Here is a 17849-nt window from a genome sequence, read left to right on the forward strand (position 1 = left end):
TACGGAAAACCTTCCAGAGACGCCGCCGCCGCCAATCCCATCTCGGGGGATTCAGGAGATCGCCTACGGCACCACACGGAGAGGGGAATCATCTCCCGGAGGACTCTATGCCGCCATGGTCGCCTCCGGAGTGATGAGTGAGTAGTCTACCCCTGGACTATGGGTCCATAGCAGTAGCTAGATGGTTGTCTTCTCCTCATTGTGCTTAATTGTCGGGTCTTGTGAGCTGCCGAACATGATCAAGATCATCTATCTGTAATTCTATATGTTGTGTTTGTTGGGATCCGATGAATAGAGAATACTATGTTATGTTGATTATCAAATTTATATCTATGTGTTGTTTATGATCTTGCATGCTCTCCGTTACTAGTAGATGCTCTGGCCAAGTAGATGCTTGTAACTCCAAGAGGGAGTATTTATGCTCGATAGTGGGTTCATGTCTCCGTGAATCTGGGGAAGTGACAGAAATCTCTAAGATTATGGATGTGTTGTTGCCACTATGGATAAAACATTGGTGCTATGTTCGAGGATGTAGTTACTGATTACATTACGTGCAATACTTAATGCAATTGTCTGTTGTTAGCAACTTAATACTGGAGGGGGTTCGGATGATAACCTGAAGGTGGACTTTTTAGGCATAGATGCATGCTGGATAGCGGTCTATGTACTTTGTCGCAATGCCCAATTAAATCTCACTATACTCATCATAATATGTATGTGCATGGTCATGCCCTCTTTATTTGTCAATTGCCCAACTGTAATTTGTTCACCCAACATGCTGTTTATCTTATGGGAGAGACACCTCTAGTGAACTGTGGACCCCGGTCCAATTCTCTATACTGAAATACAATCTACTGCAACTGTTCTATTGTTTTCTGCAAACAATCATCATCCACACTATACATCTAATCCTTTGTTACAGCAAGCCGGTGAGATTGACAACCTCGCTATTTCGTTGGGGCAAAGTACTTGGTTTGTGTTGTGCAGGTTCCACGTTGGCGCCGGAATCCCTGGTGTTGCGCCGCACTACATCTCGCCGCCATCAACCTTCAACGTGCTTCTTGGCTCCTACTGGTTCGATAAACCTTGGTTTCATACTGATGGAAAACTTGCCGCTGTACGCATCACACCTTCCTCTTGGGGTTCCCAACGGACGCGTGTTGTACGCGTGTCAACAACCTCGCTGTTTCCTTGGGGCAAAGTACTTGGTTTGTGTTGTGCAGGTTCCACGTTGGCGCCGGAATCCCTGGTGTTGCGCCGCACTACATCTCGCCGCCATCAACCTTCAACGTGCTTCTTGGCTCCTACTGGTTCGATAAACCTTGGTTTCATACTGAGGGAAAACTTGCCGCTGTACGCATCACACCTTCCTCTTGGGGTTCCCAACGGACGCGTGCTGTACGCGTATCAAGCACTTTTTCTGGCGCCGTTGCCGGGGAGATCAAGACACGCTGCAAGGGGAGTCTCCACATCCCAATCTCTTTACTTTGTTTTTGTCTTGCTTAGTTTTATTTACTACTTTGTTTGCTGCACTAAATCAAAATACAAAAAAATTAGTTGCTAGTCTTACTTTATTTGCTATCTTGTTTGCTATATCAAAAACAGAAAAAAATAGTTACTTGCATTTACTTTATCTAGTTTGCTTTATTTACTACTGCTAAAATGGGTACTCCTGAGAATACTAAGTTGTGTGACTTCACAACCACAAATAATAATGATTTCTTATGCACACCTATTGCTCCACCTGCTACTACAGCAGAATTCTTTGAAATTAAACCTGCTTTACTGAACCTTGTTATGCGAGAGTGATGACCCACAAGTATAGGGGGTGTATCGTAGTATCTTCAATAAGTAAGAATGTCGATCCCAACGAGGAGCAGAAGGTGTTGACAAGCAGTTTCGATGAAGGATTCACTGTAAATGCTCACAGACAAGTATTCAGGGGGTTTTGATGTAACAGTTGAATAAAGTACGAATAAGCAAAGTGCGAGAGTAACAATTGCAGCGAGTGGCCCAATCCTTTTTAGCACAAAGGACAAGCCGGGTTGTTTACTTATAATGACCAAACGTTCCTGAGGACACACGGGATTTTAGTCTAGTGCTTTCGCTACATACGGCTAAATAATCTTCATTGTCATGATAAGTGTTGTGTGGGTGAACCTATGCTAATGTACCGCCCTTCCTAGGACTAATACATACTTGTGATTATACCCCATGCAAGCATCCGCAACTACAAGAAAGTAATTAAGAATAAATCTAACCACAGCCTTAAACTCTGAGATCCTGCTATCCCTCCTGCATCGATATACCAAAGGGGGTTTAGGTTTCTATCACTCCGGCAACCCCGCAATTGGCAAACGAATACAAGATGCATTCCCCTAGGCCCATAAAGGTGAAGTGTCATGTAGTCGACGTTCACATGACACCACTAGAAAAATAACACCACAACTTAAATATCATAACATTGAATATTACTCAACCATAATTCACTACTAACATTTAGACTTCACCCATGTCCTCAAGAACTGAACGAACTACTCACGAGACATCATAGGGAACATGATCAGAGGTGATATGATGATGAATAACAATCTGAACATAAACCTTGATTCAATGGTTTCACTCAATAGCATCAACAACAAGTAGAAATCGATACCGGGAGAGTTTCCCCTATCAAACAATCAAGATCAAACCCAAATTGCTACGGCAGTGACGATGTCCAGCGGTGGAGACGGCGGTGATGATGGTGGAGATGATGATGATGGTGATGGAGATGATGTCTAGCTCGATGACGGTGACGATGGCGTCGATTCCCCCTACCCGGAGGGAATTTCCCCGGCGGATCTCAGCCGCCGGAGAGCTCTTTTCTCTCTGGTGTTCTCCGCCCCGCAGAGGCGGCTGTAACTCTTCGCGAGGTACCCTCTGTGGCTTAGGTCTTCGGGACGAAGGATTTCGCGAAGAAAAGGAGGCGAAAGGGGCTATGGGGCCCCCTCACCACCAGGTGGCGCGGCCAGGCCATGGGCTGCGCCGCCCTATGGTCTGGGCCCACCTTGGGTCCAGCTGGGTCCCCCTTCTGGCTTCCTTCGTCATCTGGGAAAATAGGATTTTTGGTATAATTTCCTTCCACAGTTGATCTTCCGAAATATTGCGTTCTGACGGTGCTTTTTCCAGCAGAATCCTGGCTCCGGTGCTTGATCCTCCAATAATGATGAAACATGCAAAATAGATGAAATAACATAAGTATTGTGTCCAAACATGAAATATATCAATGAATAACAGCAAATTATGATACAAAATAGTGATGCAAATTGGACGTATCAACTCCCCCCAAGCTTAGACTTCGCTTGTCCCCAAGCGAAACTGAACTCAGTAAACAGGACCACATGTTTATGGAGTGAAGAGTCGATAAATAAAATACGGACAAGAAGCATCATATTCATTCACACAAGACATTCTAGTAAACAACTTCCTCATATGACTCAACTTGAAACAAGTATAAGGTAACCACAAATAAAGGTGCATAAGAAATCATAGGTGGTGATGGCAAACTTCGTTCTTGGTCAGAGAACAGTTAACAGATTATACTTATCTAACGAGCAATGCTCTCATGTTAAAGTTTATATTGCACAACTTGCATACTCAATCATAATAGTCTCCTCATAATCATTGATAACTTGCAAAGCTATATTCATTCAGATAAAACTTATACTAAACAAGGAAGAATAAAAGACATGATGAAGCAAATCACAATATAATGGTTTGATCACAACTACTCAAATGCTTGCTTGAGATGGTGGGAAATAGGTTTACTGACTCAACATAAAGTAAAAGACAGGCCCTTCGCAGAGGGAAGCAGTGATTAAATCATGTGCTAGAGCTTTTTCGGTTTTGAAATCATATAAAGAGAATAAAAGTAACATTTTGAGAGGTGTTTGTTGTTGTCAACGACTGGTAGCGGGTACTCTAACCCCCTTGCCAGACAACCTTCAAAGAGCGGCTCCCATTTTATTTTCATTTTGTGTGGCACTCCTTCCAACCTTTCTTTCACAAACCATGGCTAACCGAATCCTCGGGTGCCTGCCAACAATCTCATACCATGAAGGAGTGCCTTTTTATTTTAGTTTTATTATGATGACACTCCCCCAACCTTTGCTTACACAAACCATGGCTAACCGAATCCTTCGGGTGCCGTCCATCAATCACATACCATGGAGGAGTGTCTATTTAAGTTGATTAATTCGGGACTGGGAATCCCATTGCCAGCTCTTTTTGCAAAATTGTTGGATAAGAGGATGAAGCCACTAGTCCATTGGTGAAAGTTGCCCAACAAGATTGAAAGATAAAACACCACATACTTCCTCATGAGCTATAAAACATTGACACAAATAAGAGATAGTATATTTTGAATTATTTAAAGGTAGCACATGAAGTATTTACTTGGAATGGCAGAAAATACCATGTAGTAGGTAGATATGGTGGACACAAATGACATAGGTTTGGGTTAAGGTTTGGATGCACGAGAAGTATTCCCTCTCAGTACAGGTCTTTGGCTAGCAAGGTTAATTAGCAAGCATAAGAGTCGAGGGAAACAAACAAATATACATGTGATAGAAACAATCATGCATCTTCCTTGTAAGCACAAACAATTTTAACTTCAGAATAACAAGCTATGAGCTAACAAGAAAGAAAGGCAATGAAACAACTACATGTATTTCTCTTTTCTACTTAAACCTCAAAGTGTTGTTGCTATTGACCAATGCTAAGTTTGCCAAAACCAAATAGATTTATTCAACGCTCCCAAAGTGATACCAATACTAATGACAAGATAAATCATATAATAGAGATTGCAAACTAAAATAAGATGTGCAATATGTAAATGATAAGACTTCTCATTAATATTCCATAACGATAACTCACACCAAGGGATACATAGACAACCAACTAAAGGAGAGATACTTCCAAACTGCAACCCATCTTATATGATAACTTCCCTACTCATGATATGACACTACTTGAAAATAAAAAGTAAAAGGTAGTGATGATGTGATACCGCGGCACTCCCCCAAGCTTGGAACAAACCAAGGGGATGCCAATACCGATGATGAATTACTCCTTCGGCGATGGTGGTGATGAACTCCCGTCATCAAACTTCCAAGGAAGAGGCTCTCCATCAAGAAACGACATCTTGGTCTCGGGGATCCTGAAACTACCAGCACGGCTTATGTATTTAAACCTGTTTTCATACTCACAGTTCTGATTCTGAATGTCATAGAGTTGAGCTTGGAGTTTGTTGGTGGTGTCGTGAAGTGAGAGGATGTCGCCCCATAGCTTTGCAGTTTCCTTCTCGTGCTCAGCAATGACTTCAGACACAATCTTGTGGAAGATATCCACCTCACGCTCAGCCATCTTCTTGTATTTGAAGACCTCCTGTTCTAGCTTCTCCATCTTGTCTTCCATGCTTCCTTCTCCTTTAGGACACTGAACATCCTTGATCCGCAATTCTCCCTCGACGAGTATCAACTCCTTTGGGTGCATCCTCAGCTCCTCCATATACAAGTTGCCAACATCCTTGCGGGAGCTGTCCTTCGGAGTTCCCGACGAAGACATGATGGCCCTAAATCCGAAGCAAACCCTGGCAGAAATAGCTCAAAACAAAGCACGTCGAGAAAACGATATACGGACCTCCAGGGGTCCGGGGGATTATATAGCAAAAAATTTCATGACAAAAGGAAAATACCAGATCGAACCAGAGTCGGAAAGGGGCGACGAGGCGGCCAGCTCATAGGGTGGCGCGAGCCCAGGCCAGGCCGCGCCGGCCTATGGTGGCACGCCCTCGTGCGTCTTTTCCACTCCGTTTCGATCTCGTAATTTTTCATATTTTCCAAAAACAGCAAAAATATTGTTCGGAAAGTAAATTGCGAACTTTTTATTACCAGTACTGTTACCTATTCAAAGTCGAGTTCTGGCGAACTGTCAATTTGTCCTTTGATGAAAGCCTCCGGTGTTTCCACTCGAATAATATCAACATCAACATTATAAGAATCACCCGAGATATAATGCTTGAGTCTTTGTCCATTCACCACTTGTGTGGCATTGCCTTGGAGAGAGCTAATTTTGATTGCTCCTGAACGATACACCTCCTCAACAACATATGGCCCTTCCCATTTCGAGAGTAATTTCCCTGCAAAGAATCTGAGACGAGACCGATACAATAGGACTTTATCTCCAATATTAAACTCTCTTTTGATAATCCTTCTATCATGCCATTTTTTAACTTTCTCTTTAAAGAGTTTAGCATTTTCATAAGCTTCACTTCTCCATTCATCTAGAGAACTCAATTGCAACAACCTCTTATTACCGGCAAGTTTAGGATCTTTATTTAGTTCTCTAACAGCCCAATAAGCTTTGTGTTCTAGTTCTAAAGGTAAATGACAAGCTTTCCCATAAACCATTTTATAAGGTGACATTCCCATGGGATTTTTATAAGCAGTTCTATAAGCCCATAGTGCATCCTTCAATTTACTAGCCCAATTATTTCTAGTTTTATTAACAGTCTTTTGCAAGATAGATTTAATCTCTCTATTTGATAATTCTACTTGCCCACTAGTTTGAGGATGATAAGCGGAAGCAATTCTATGATTAATACCATATCTAGCAAGAGTTTTTCTGAAACCACCATGAATAAAATGAGAACCTCCATCAGTTATAATATATCTAGGAACTCCAAATCTAGGAAAAATAATATCTAAAAGCATTCTTAAAGAGGTCTTACCATCAGCACTTTTTGTAGGTACGGCTTCCACCCATTTAGTAACATAATCAACAGCAACAAGTATATGAGTGTTACCTTCTGAAGAGGGAAAAGGTCCCATGAAGTCAAATCCCCAACAATCGAACGGTTCCATAACAAGAGTATAATTCATCGGCATTTCATTGCGTCTAGAGATATTACCAACCCTTTGGTATTCATCACAAGATAAAATAAACTTCCTTGCTTCTTTGAAGAGAGTTGGCCAATAAAAACCTGATTGTAGAACCTTTTGCGCGGTTCTTTCTCCGGCGTGATGTCCTCCATAAGCACTACCATGACATTTACTCAATATCTCTTGTTGTTCATACTCGGGAACACATCTTCGCAGAATACCATCCACTCCTTCTTTATATAAGTGTGGGTCATCCCAGAAATAATGCCTCAAGTCATAAAAGAATTTCCTCCTTTGCTGAGCTGAAAAGGTTGGAGGCAAGTACTTTAACATCCCTAGGGTAGGGCATCTTCTCAATTGCTTCAACTTTAGCTCTATCAACTTCAATACCTCTTTCGGAAATTTTATGTCCCAATACAATTCCTTCATTAACCATAAAGTGGCATTTCTCCCAATTAAGAACAAGGTTAGTTTCTTCACATCTCACATCCTTCATCTTAGGAATTAGACGACGCTGAGGTTCAACAACAGGCTTCGCATCATCTTCCATATTAATGGCGTGTTGGCAAATAGAGGGAGAAATCCCCTTCAAGTCATCAAGAGTGTAGCCAATAGCACCTCGGTGTTTCTTCAATATTTCCAATAGTCTTTCTTCTTCAAACTCTGTAAGCTTAGAACTAATAATAACAGGATATATTTTCTTATCATCAATATGAGCATATTTAAGATTATCAGGCAAAGGTTTTAAATCAAAGACAGGATCTTCCTTTGGTGGCGGTGTTGTACCCAGATCTTCCACCGGTAAATCATGCTTAAGAATAGGTTGGCGAAGAAAAATTTCCTCAAGCTCATCTCTTTCTTTCCTGAAAACATCACTCTCGCTATTCTCCAAATGTTGCTGCAAAGGATTATTAGGAACAAGAACAATAGATGCACATTGTTCCATTTTAAAATCATTATTAGGCAAATCAGCTTTATAAGGAGTTTTGGTAAATTTAGAGAAGTTAAACTCATAAGATTCACCAGCAAATTTAGCCAAAATTTTCTCTTTCTTGCAATCTATAATAGCTCCACAAGTATTTAGAAAAGGTCTACCAAAAATGATAGGACAATAATCACTAGCAGCAGAACCAAGTACCAAAAAGTCAGCAGGATATTTAATCTTACCACATAGAACTTCCACATCTCGAACAATACCAATTGGAGAAATAGTTTCTCTATTAGCCAACTGAATAACCACATCAATATCTTCAAGTTCACAAGAACCAATTTCGTGCATAATCTCCGTGTAAAGCTCATAAGGAATAGCACTAATACTTGCACCAATATCACATAAACCATAATAGCAATGACCACCAATTCTAACAGATAGCATAGGAACACTAGCTTGCTTGGGTTTATTAGGATGTGAAACAATATTAGAAGCATCTTCACAGAAAATAATATGACCTTCCTCCAAATTTTCAGTCACAAGATCTTTAACTATTGCAACGAGTTCAACTTTTATTTGTTCTTCAGGTTCTATAGGTTTCTTTTCACTTTTATGAACCGCACTATTTATAACAGAGTACTCCTTCATTTTAGCAGGGAAAGGAGTTTTTTCAATATAAGCTTCAGGAATAACATGATCAACAGTTTCAACTACAACGCATTTATTAATAGATGAATCAATTTTATCTTTATAAGGTTCATGATACTTATCAAAATTCTTCTTAGGCAATTCATAATGAGAGGCAAAAGCTTTATAAAGATTTGCAACAACTTGAGAATCAAGACCATAAGTAGCACTCATATTACGAAATTTATCAGTATCCATAAAATTTTCAATGCATTTGTAATCATAATTTATACCTGATTCTCTATCTTTGTCGATCTCCCATCCTTCAGTATTTTCCTGGATCCGATTAAGAAGGTCCCTTTTAAACTCTTCCTTATTGCGCGTGAATGATCCAGAACAAGAAGTATCCAGCAAGGTCTTGTCTTCAAAAGAAAGTCTTGCATAGAAATTATCAATAATAACATTACCAGGAAGCTCATGAATGGGGCATTTGAGCATTAAAGACTTCAATCTCCCCCAAGCTTGGGCAATACTCTCTCCATCATGAGGCCAAAAATTATATATGCGATTCCGATCCTTGTGAATTTCACTTGGAGGATAGAACTTAGAATAAAACCGGGGCACAATATCATTCCATTCAAGAGAATCCCCATTATCCAGTAATTTATACCAATGCGCCGCTTTACCAGACAGCGATATAGAAAATAGTTTCTTCCTCACTTCATCCATAGCAATACCTGCACACTTGAATAAACCGCATAATTCATGCAAGAACAATAAATGATCTCCAGGGTGGACAGTTCCATCCCCTGTATAACGGTTATTCACTACGCGTTCAATAATTTTCATAGGTATTTTGTATGGTATTTCCTCCTCACCTGGCGCCTCATCCACTACCTTTGCAGTAGTAGCAGATTTTACAAATAAACATTCGAGAGAAGATCTCTCCATAATGAATTATTGCAGCAGGCAGAAATAAAATCAGCACAAACAGTAGATATTTCCCTTACCAATTCCACTTACCAATAGCGCTTCACTCCCCGGCAACGGCGCCAGAAAATAGTCTTGATGACCCACAAGTATAGGGGGTGTATCGTAGTATCTTCGATAAGTAAGAATGTCGATCCCAACGAGGAGCAGAAGGTGTTGACAAGCAGTTTCGATGAAGGATTCACTGTAAATGCTCACAGACAAGTATTCAGGGGGTTTTGATGTAACAGTTGAATAAAGTACGAGTAAGTAAAGTGCGAGAGTAACAATTGCAACGAGTGGCCCAATCCTTTTTAGCACAAAGGACAAGCCGGGTTGTTTACTTATAATGACCAAACGTTCCTGAGGACACACGAGATTTTAGTCTAGTGCTTTCGCTACATACGGCTAAATAATCTTCATTGTTATGATAAGTGTTGTGTGGGTGAACCTATGCTAATGTACCGCCCTTCCTAGGACTAATACATACTTGTGATTATACCCCATGCAAGCATCCGCAACTACAAGAAAGTAATTAAGAATAAATCTAACCACAGCCTTAAACTCTGAGATCCTGCTATCCCTCCTGCATCGATATACCAACGGGGGTTTAGGTTTCTGTCACTCCGGCAACCCCGCAATTGGCAAACGAGTACAAGATGCATTCCCCTAGGCCCATAAAGGTGAAGTGTCATGTAGTCGACGTTCACATGACACCACTAGAAGAATAACACCACAACTTAAATATCATAACATTGAATATTACTCAACCATAATTCACTACTAACATTTAGACTTCACCCATGTCCTCAAGAACTAAACGAACTACTCACGAGACATCATAGGGAACATGATCAGAGGTGATATGATGATGAATAACAATCTGAACATAAACCTTAATTCAATGGTTTCACTCAATAGCATCAATAGCAAGTAGAAATCGATACCGGGAGAGTTTCCCCTATCAAACAATCAAGATCAAACCCAAATTGCTACGGCGGTGATGATGTCCAGCGGTGGAGACGGCGGTGATGATGGTGGAGATGATGATGATGGTGATGGAGATGATATCCAGCTCGATGACGGTGACGATGGCGTCGATTCCCCCCTCCCGGAGGGAATTTCCCCGGCGGATCTCAGCCGCCGGAGAGCTCTTTTCTCTCTGGTGTTCTTCGCCCCGCAGAGGCGGCTGTAACTCTTCGCGAGGTACCCTCTGTGGCTTAGGTCTTCGGGACGAAGGATTTCGCGAAGAAAAGGAGGCGAAAGGGGCTATGGGGCCCCCTCACCACCAGGTGGCGCGGCCAGGCCATGGGCCGCGCCGCCCTATGGTCTGGGCCCACCTTGGGTCCAGATGGGTCCCCCTTCTGGCTTCCTTCGTCATCTGGGAAAATAGGATTTTTGGTATAATTTCCTTCCACAGTTGATCTTCCGAAATATTGCGTTCTGACGGTGCTTTTTCCAGCAGAATCCTGGCTCCGGTGCTTGATCCTCCAATAATGATGAAACATGCAAAATAGATGAAATAACATAAGTATTGTGTCCAAACATGAAATATATCAATGAATAACAGCAAATTATGATACAAAATAGTGATGCAAATTGGACGTATCAGAGAGCAATTTTCTGGTGTTAGTTCTGATGATGCTGCTGCCCATCTTAATAATTTTGTTGAATTATGTGAAATGCAAAAGTATAAGGATGTAGATGGTGACATTATAAAATTAAAATTGTTCCCTTTCTCATTAAGAGGAAGAGCTAAAGATTGGTTGCTATCTCTGCCTAAGAATAGTATTGATTCATGGACTAAATGCAAGGATGCTTTTATTGGTAGATATTATCCCCCTGCTAAAATTATATCTTTGAGGAGTAGCATAATGAATTTTAAACAATTGGATACTGAGCATGTTGCACAAGCATGGGAAAGAATGAAATCTCTGGTTAAAAATTGTCCAACCCATGGACTGACTACTTGGATGATCATCCAAACCTTTTATGCAGGACTGAATTTTTCTTCGCGGAACCTATTGGATTCAGCTGCTGGAGGTACCTTTATGTCCATCACTCTTGGTGAAGCAACAAAGCTACTTAATAATATGATGATCAATTACTCTGAATGGCACACGGAAAGAGCTCCACAAGGTAAGAAGGTAAATTCTGTCGAAGAAACCTCTTCCTTGAGTGATAAGATTGATGCTATTATGTCTATGCTTGTGAATGATAGGACAAATATTGATCCTAATAATGTTCCGTTAGCTTCATTGGTTGCGCAAGAAGAACATGTTGATGTAAACTTCATTAAAAATAATAATTTCAACAATAATGCTTACCGGAACAATTCTAGTAACAACTATAGGCCATATCCTTATAATAATGGCAACGGCTATGGTAATTCTTATGGGAATTCTTACAACAATAATAGGAATACACCCCCTGGACTTGAAGCCATGCTTAAAGAATTTATTAGTACACAAACTGCTTTTAACAAATCTGTTGAAGAAAAGCTTGGGAAAATTGATATACTTGCTTCTAAAGTCGATAGTCTTGCTGCTGATGTTGATCTTTTGAAATCTAAAGTTATGCCTAATGAAAATCATCATAATAAAATTACTACTACAGCAAATGCCATCCAAGTTAGAATTAATGAGAATATAAGATTGATGGCCGAATTGCGTGCTAGGTGGGAAAGAGAAGAAAATGAAAAAGAAGATAATATAGCTAAAGTTTGGACTATTACCACCACTAGTAATGCTAATGCTACACAAGTTGCTGCACCTCCTACTAATAATAATAAAATAATTGGTGTTATCAATGTTTCCACTTCTAATGCAATGCGCGAGAAACTGCCTGAAACTGCTAAAACTGCTGAAATTGCCTGTGATAAAACTGCTGAATTTTTTTCCAAAATTGGGGATGATGATCCCATTGCTTTAGATTATAATGGTTTGAATTTTGATGATTGCCACATCTCTGAAGTTATAAAGTTCTTGCAAAAACTTGCTAAAAGTCCTAATGCTAGTGCTATAAATTTGGCTTTCACGCAACATATTACAAATGCTCTCATAAAAGCTAGAGAAGAGAAACTAGAACGCGAAGCTTCTATTCCTAGAAAGCTAGAGGATGGTTAGGAGCCCATCATTAAGATGAAGGTCAAAGATTTTGATTGTAATGCTTTATGTGATCTTGGTGCAAGTATTTCTGTTATGCCTAAGAAAATCTATAATATGCTTGACTTGCCACCGCTGAAAAATTGTTATTTGGATGTTAATCTTGCTGATCATTCTACAAAAAAACCTTTGGGGAAAGTTGATAATGTTAGCATTACCGTTAACAATAACCTTGTCCCCATTGATTTTGTTGTCTTGGATATTGAATGCAATGCATCTTGTCCCATCATATTGGGAAGACCTTTTCTTCGAACCGTTGGTGCTATCATTGATATGAAGGAAGGTAATATAAAATATCAATTTCCTCTCAAGAAAGGTATGGAACACTTCCCTAGAAAGAGAATGAAGTTACCTTTTGATTCTATTATTAGAACAAATTATGATGTTGACACTTCATCTCTTGATAATACTTGATATACGCTTTCTGCGCCTAGCTAAAAGGCGTTAAAGAAAAGCGCTTATGGGAGACAACCCATGTTTTACTACAGTACTTTGTTTTATATTTGCGTCTTGGAAGTTGTTTACTACTGTAGCAACCTCTCCTTATCTTAGTTTAGTGTTTCGTTGTGCCAAGTAAAGTCGTTGATAGAAAAGTTCATACTAGATTTGGATTACTGCACAGAAACAGATTTCTTTGCTGTCACGAATCTGGGCAAAATTCTCTGTAGGTAACTCAGAAAATTATGCCAATTTACGTGAGTGATCCTCAGATATGTACGCAACTTTCATTCAATTTGAGAATTTTCATTTGAGCAAGTCTGGTGCCTCAATAAAATTCGTCAATACGAACTGTTCTGTTTTGACAGATTCTGCCTTTTATTTCGCATTGCCTGTTTTGTTATGTTCGATGGATATTTTGATTCCATTGACTTTCAGTAGCTTTGTGCAATGTCCAGAAGTGTTAAGAATGATTATGTCACCTCTGAACATGTATATTTTGATTGTGCACTAACCCTCTAATGAGTTGTTCTAAGTTTGGTGTGGAGGAAGTTTTCAAGGATCAAGAGAGGGAGATGATACAACATGATCAAGGAGAGTGAAAGCTCTAAGCTTGGCGATGCCCCGGTGGTTCACCCCTGCATATATCAAGAAGACTCAAGCGTCTAAGCTTGGGGATGCCCAAGGCATCCCCTTCTTCATCGATAACGCTATCAGGTTCCTCCCCTGAAACTATATTTTTATTCCATCACATCTTATGTGCTTTTCTTGGAGCGTCGGTTTGTGTTTGTTTTTGTTTTGTTTGAATAAAATGGATCCTAGCATTCTTTGTGTGGGAGAGAGACACGCTCCGCTGTTGCATATGGACAAATATGTCCTTAGGCTTTACTCATAGTATTCATGGCGAAGTTTCTTCTTCGTTAAATTGTTATATGGTTGGAATTGGAAAATGATACATGTAGTAATTGCTAAAATGTCTTGGATAATGTGATACTTGGCAATTGTTGTGCTCATGTTTAAGCTCTTGCATCATATACTTTGCACCCATTAATGAAGAAATACATAGAGCATGCTAAAATTTGGTTTGCATATTTGGTCTCTCTAAAGTCTAGATAATTTCTAGTATTGAGTTTGAACAACAAGGAAGACGGTGTAGAGTTTTATAATGTTTTCAATATGTCTTTTATGTGAGTTTTGCTGCACCGCTTCATCCTTGTGTTTGTTTCAAATAACCTTGCTAGCCTAAACTTTTAATCGAGAGGGAATACTTCTCATGCATCCAAATACTTGAGCCAACCACTATGCCATTTGTGTCCACCATACCTACCTACTACATGGTATTTCTCCGCCATTCCAAAGTAAATTGCTTGAGTGCTACCTTTAAATTTCCATTCTTCACCTTTACAATATATAGCTCATGGGACAAATAGCTTAAAAACTACTGTGGTATTGAATATGTACTTATGCACTTTATCTCTTATTAAGTTGCTCGTTGTGCGATAACCATGTTCCTGGGGACGCCATCAACTACTCTTTGTTGAATATCATGTGAGTTGCTATGCATGTTCGTCTTGTACGAAGTAAGGAGATCTACCACCTTATGGTTAGAGCGTGCATATTGTTAGAGAAGAACATTGGGCCGCTAACTAAAGCCATGATCCATGGTGGAAGTTTCAGTTTTGGACATATATCCTCAATCTCATATGAGAAAATTAATTGTTGCTACATGCTTATGCATAAAAGAGGAGTCCATTATCTGTTGTCTATGTTGTCCCGGTATGGATGTCTAAGTTGAGAATAATCAATAGCGAGAAATCCAATGCGAGCTTTCTCCTTAGACCTTTGTATAGGCGGCATAGAGGTACCCCTTTGTGACACTTGGTTAAAACATGTGCATTGCGATGATCCCGGTAGTCCAAGCTAATTAGGACAAGGTGCGGGCACTATTAGTATACTATGCATGAGGCTTGCAACTTGTAAGAAATAATTTACATGATACATATGCTTTATTACTACCGTTGACAAAATTGTTTCTTGTTTTCAAAATCAAAGGTCTAGCACAAATATAGCAATCGATGCTTTCCTCTTTGAAGGACCTTTCTTTTACTTTTATTGTTGAGTCAGTTCACCTATCTCTCTCCACCTCAAGAAGCAAACACTTGTGTGAACTGTGCATTGATTCCTACATACTTGCATATTGCACTTGTTATATTACTCTATGTTGACAATATCCATGAGATATACATGTTATAAGTTGAAAGCAACCGCTGAAACTTCATCTTCCTTTGTGTTGCTTCAATGCTTTTACTATAAATTATTGCTTTATGAGTTAACTCTTATGCAAGACTTATTGATGCTTGTCTTGAAGTATTATTCATGAAAAGTCTTTGCTATATGATTCACTTGTTTACTCATGTCATATACATTGTTTTGATCGCTGCATTCACTACATATGCTTACAAATAGTATGATCAAGGTTATGATGGCATGTCACTCCAGAAATTATCTTTGTTTATCGTTTACCTGCTCGGGACGAGCAGGAACTAAGCTTGGGGATGCTGATACGTCTCCGACGTATCGATAATTTCTTATGTTCCATGCCACATTATTGATGATATCTACATGTTTTATGCACACTTTATGTCATATTCGTGCATTTTCTGGAACTAACCTATTAACAAGATGCCGAAGTGCCGATTCTTTGTTTTCTGCTGTTTTGGTTTCAGAAATCCTAGTAAGGAAATATTCTCGGAATTGGACGAAATCAACGCCCAGGGTCCTATTTTGCCACGAAGCTTCCAGAAGACCGAAGAGGAGACGAAGTGGGGCCACGAGGTGGCCAAACCACAGGGCGGCGCGGCCCAAGCCCTGGCCGCGCCGACCTATGGTGTGGGCCCCTCGTGACGCCCCTCGACCTGCCCTTCCGCCTACAAATAGCCTTCGTCGCGAAACCCCCAGTACCGAGAGCCACGATACGGAAAACCTTCCAGAGACGCCGCCGCCGCCAATCCCATCTCGGGGGATTCAGGAGATCGCCTCCGGCACCCTGCCGGAGAGGGGAATCATCTCCCGGAGGACTCTACGCCTCCATGGTCGCCTCCGGAGTGATGTGTGAGTAGTCTACCCCTGGACTATGGGTCCATAGCAGTAGCTAGATGGTTGTCTTCTCCCCATTGTGCTTAATTGTCGGGTCTTGTGAGCTGCTGAACATGATCAAGATCATCTATCTGTAATTCTATATGTTGTGTTTGTTGGGATCCGATGAATAGAGAATACTATGTTATGTTGATTATCAATTTATGTCTATGTGTTGTTTATGATCTTGCATGCTCTCCGTTATTAGTAGATGCTCTGGCCAAGTTGATGCTAGTAACTCCAAGAGGGAGTATTTATGCTCGATAGTGGGTTCATGTCTCCGTGAATCTGGGGGAGTGAGAGAAACCTCTAAGATTATGGATGTGCTGTTGCCACTAGGGATAAAACATTGGTGCTATGTTCGAGGATGTAGTCACTGATTACATTACGCGCAATACTTAATGCAATTGTCTGTTGTTAGCAACTTAATACCGGAGGGTTAGGATGATAACTTTGAAGGTGGACTTTTTAGGCATAGATGCATGCTGGATAGCGGTCTATGTACTTTGTCGTAATTCCCAATTAAATCTCACAATACTCATCATAATATGTATGTGCATGGTCATGCCCTCTTTATTTGGCAATTGCCCAACTGTAATTTGTTCACCCAACATGCTGTTTATCTTATGGGAGAGACACCTCTAGTGAACTGTGGACCCCGATCCAATTCTCTATACTGAAATACAATCTACTGCAATACTCGTTCTACTGTTTTCTGCAAACAATCATCATCCACACTATACATCTAATCCTTTGTTACAGCAAGCCAGTGAGATTGACAACCTCGCTGTTTCGTTGGGGCAAAGTACTTGGTTTGTGTTGTGCAGGTTCCACGTTGGCGCCGGAATCCCTGGTGTTGCGCCGCACTACATCTCGCCGCCATCAACCTTCAACGTGCTTCTTGGCTCCTACTGGTTCGATAAACCTTGGTTTCATACTGAGGGAAAACTTGCCGCTGTACGCATCACACCTTCCTCTTGGGGTTCCCAACGGACGCGTGCTGTACACGTATCAGACTGCTAGGAGGAGGACTCGAGGGCCTTTGATGCTCATGTGGAGGAGTCGGTTGCCTTTGCAAAAGGACGACGTACTTCTTCGGCCATAGGGCGAAACCGTGCTTGACATCGGCCAGTGTCCTCTCATCTTCACCTCTAGGAATATCAAGCTCCACTGTTTCAAAACCCGGAACAACTTCATCCACCCCGACACGAACACAGCCAGGTGGAATGGGCATATGATGGTGCATTGCTCCATCTTCACTTGGGTACACATAGCCGACCGCCACCTTAATGGACGCGGTCCTGAATAACATATGTAGCTCGCAATCTGTCTTCTCCGTGACATAATCCACGGGGTAGCTTCCTCCACATCCGTCAAGATGCGAGGAACCGACACTGCTTCTTCGCTGAGATGGGGCATCATCGGCTTGTGGATCCTGTAGAAACAGCGGCTGATCAGGTGCCCTCTGATTTTTCTCAAGAGCCTCCACCCTATTTAACAATTCCGTTAATGTGTCGGCGTCCTTCTCCTCCTTTCGCGAATGGCTTCTATAAGTGTCAGCGCTGTCCGGCCACGCTTCCTTCATGGTGAGACCTGGGCGAGCTCGTACCCGTCCAACGTGTTCAGGGTTCCCCAGAGCGAGTGTCAGCTCGTCATTCTCTC

Source organism: Lolium perenne, chromosome 1 (genome assembly GCF_019359855.2).
Source record: "Lolium perenne isolate Kyuss_39 chromosome 1, Kyuss_2.0, whole genome shotgun sequence".
NCBI classification, from domain to species: Eukaryota; Viridiplantae; Streptophyta; class Magnoliopsida; order Poales; family Poaceae; genus Lolium; species Lolium perenne.